The sequence below is a fragment of the Protobothrops mucrosquamatus genome, unplaced genomic scaffold (assembly GCF_001527695.2).
Source record: "Protobothrops mucrosquamatus isolate PMUCROS unplaced genomic scaffold, P.Mucros_1.0 scaffold51, whole genome shotgun sequence".
In the NCBI taxonomy this organism is placed as follows: Eukaryota; Metazoa; Chordata; class Lepidosauria; order Squamata; family Viperidae; genus Protobothrops; species Protobothrops mucrosquamatus.
Window position 1 is genome coordinate 867,277 of NW_015386432.1, and position 3,219 is coordinate 870,495.

Genomic DNA, 3,219 nt, shown 5'->3' on the forward strand with positions numbered 1-3,219 from the left:
GACTTCAATACCTGGGAAGATCCTGGAAAAGATAATCAAACAACGAATCAACGAACACCTAGAGGCAAACAAAGTCATTACTAAAAGCCAACATGGGTTTGTCAAAAATAGATCATGCCAGACAAATCTTATTGCATTCTTTGACCAAGTGACAAAATTAGTGGATGAGAGAAATGCTGTGGACATAATTTACTTGGACCTCAGTAAGGCATTTGATAAAGTAGATCACAACCTACTACTTGACAAGATAGAAAAATGTGGCGTAGAAAGCACCACTACCAGATGGATCTGTAGCTGGCTGACCGGCCGTACTCAGCGTGTGGTCCTCAATGGAACCGCATCTACATGGAGGGAAGTGTGTAGTGGGGTGCCCCAGGGCTCTGTTCTGAGCCCAGTGCTCTTCAACATCTATATCAACGATTTGGACGAGGGATAGATGGGGAACTCATCAAATTTGCAGACGACACCAAGCTGGCAGGAATAGCCAACACTCCAGAAGACAGGCTTATGATACAGAAGGATCTGGACAGACTTGAACACTGGGCGCTATCTAACAAAATGAAATTCAATGGTAAAAAAAGCAAGGTTAGGCAAGAAAAACCAAATGCACAGGTATAGTATAGAGAAGAGCAACAAGAATGATTAGGGCACTGGAGGCTAAAACATATGAAGAACAGTTACAAGGAATTGTGTATATCTAATGAAAAGAAGAACTAGGGGAGACATGATAGCAGTATTCCAATATTTGAGGAGCTCCTAGAAAGACAAGGGGGGGGTTATACTGCTATCATGTCACCCCAGTACTTTTCTTTAGACTAGACATACCCAATTTCTGTAACCGTATATTTTAGCTTCCAGCCCCTAATCATTCTTGTTGATCTTTTCTGCACTCTTTCCAAATTCTCAACATCTTTTTTATAATATGGTGACCAAAACTGGATGCAGTATTCTAAGTGTGGTCTTACTAAGTTTTATAAAGCATTATTAATATTTTATGTGATCTTGAGTCTATTTCTTTATTAATGCAGCCTAGGATTGTATTGGCTTTTTTGGCTACTGCTGCAGACTACTGGCTCATATTTAAGTGGTTGTTAAGCTTCAGTATTTAGTAATCAAACCACTTATCTTCTTATCAGCACTGTATTTAATAATGATATGTTCTCTTCCCTGTTATAGTAATGTCAGTCTCTCTCAGAAAAAAAAACGAGCAGTTTTTCTGTCTTTACGAAAGTAGTACTGTATAGAGCCAAACCATTTAGAGCAGTCATTGTTTTAGCTCCTATCAAGTTTTCCTTACAGGGTCTTCCTCCTACTTGTTTACCAGTCAAACATATCATTCCTTATCAGCTAAAAATGATATCCCCCCCCCATGTTAATTTAAATGCCATGCTCTCAAGATATGTATTTTTTGGACATCAGAACTGGTATTAAACAAGTTATCTACTATTTTCAAAAGCCACTCTTGAGTGCACAAACAGCTTTTTTGTTAATAAAAATCACCCAGTATCTATATTGCTGATATTTACTTTGGTTCAGTATGGGGTGATGGGATTTGGTAAATCCAGTAAGTCTCTGATTCTGACAAGACTGAATTAGCAAAAATTTGTGTAGGTTAAATATTATTTTGGAATTGGTTATATCTTAAGTAGAATAAAATCATATCTTTGTTGAAACATTTCTGGATGAGTTTTAAAGCAAGCCAGAGGAATGAACTTTATGAACTATTTCATTTTTAAAGAATTTCCCCGTGTCTGCTTGACGTTTTTTGGGAATGTCACAATAGTTTATGTCAGAAAACCCTGTGCCGGAGACTTGCAGACTAATTCTGGCAATATTAAGAATCTCTTTAATTGATTGATCCTGTTGAATTTTCTATATGTGAGTTACCATCACTATCAGCCTTGGGGAGGACTCTCCTCTAGAAATAAGCATGTCAAATAAGACTATACAATGTACAAAAATACAAGCTTTTCTTTAGTGCTTACAATATGTATAAAATTCTACTTGGAAATCTTGACCTGTCCTAAATAATAATTGTAAATGTATGGATTTTCATCTTAAGTTAATTTTATTCCTTTCTAAAACTGAACAAAAAAGCAACAATCTGGTAGCCATCAGACTTCATTAGGAAGAGCAGTAGTTTTGTAAGATTTTTAAGTTCAAAACGTATTTGAGTTTAGACTAGGAAATCAATGGCCTATATTATCAGTTCAAAAATGGGTGAAAAAGAAGCAGATGCTCATAACCTTCACCATCTGCTTTTGGAAGCCTTTTTCCCCCTCTTTCTGTTTTTTTTACAATTCCACAATAAACCAAATACATATCTTCTAGAAGTAAGTTAGCTGTGTTAGCATGGTCTTGAAAGCAGTTATCCTATAAACACACCTACACACTATTGATGCTAAAATGTGTGTTTAATTTACAGGACCTTCTCCATCTGTTAGCTATGTACATACCAGCAAAGATTTTCCTCCTGACAACAGAGCCATATGTGTCATTGGAAGGTCCCTGGACATTAAATCTTTCTGAGCAGATTGAAGGAGAGAGAGAACATGAGGCAGCAGCTGCTTTCTATGAAGTTCAGTAAAGCAGAGCGAAAGCAGTGAAGTGGAAACATTATTTGGATCTGAAATACTTTTTTTTCCACTTCAGTTTCCATGCAGCTTCATCTCAGATTACCAGCTTTGTTCCTTCAGCAGTCTGATATGCACAAAGGCAATAATAAATGTATAGACACAGTGGTGAGATTCAAATATGTGAACAACTGGTTCTCTGTGTGGATGCCGCTTCCGGAAGTCCGTTCTGGGCCTGGGCAACAAAAAATTAGCTACCAGTTCTGCCGAAGTGGTGCAAACTAGCTGAATCCCACCACTGTATAGACACCTTCTCCATGATAGTAGTTGATTGGGCTCACCAACTTACTGTGAAAGAAAAAGGGAATAATGGGATTTCCAAGATTTGATATGTAAATAATGCATTTTTTTCTTTTGGAAACTGCTATTCATTTTTTTGCCCTCTGAAACGTTTCTGTTATGACCCTCATCACTTCTTGTATATGTTGGGCAAGATCTGTATTCTACAAATATATCAGTGCAGTGTTTTCCTTATTCTATTTTTTTTCTTTTCTACACTGAGCTTTAAAGATAAGTGTAAAGGGTGGATGTGATAGGAATCTAATGATTTTTATGGTTATCTAAAATCATCATCATCATCATCATC

The 3,219-nt window shown here is 36.8% G+C and overlaps 1 protein-coding gene across 1 annotated transcript in view; it reads left to right on the forward strand.

The window, feature by feature from the left end:
- The window catches only part of FAM155A (family with sequence similarity 155 member A), a 456,024-nt gene that overhangs the window by 167,428 nt on the left and 285,377 nt on the right, over positions 1 to 3,219 (forward strand). The window lies entirely within an intron of this gene.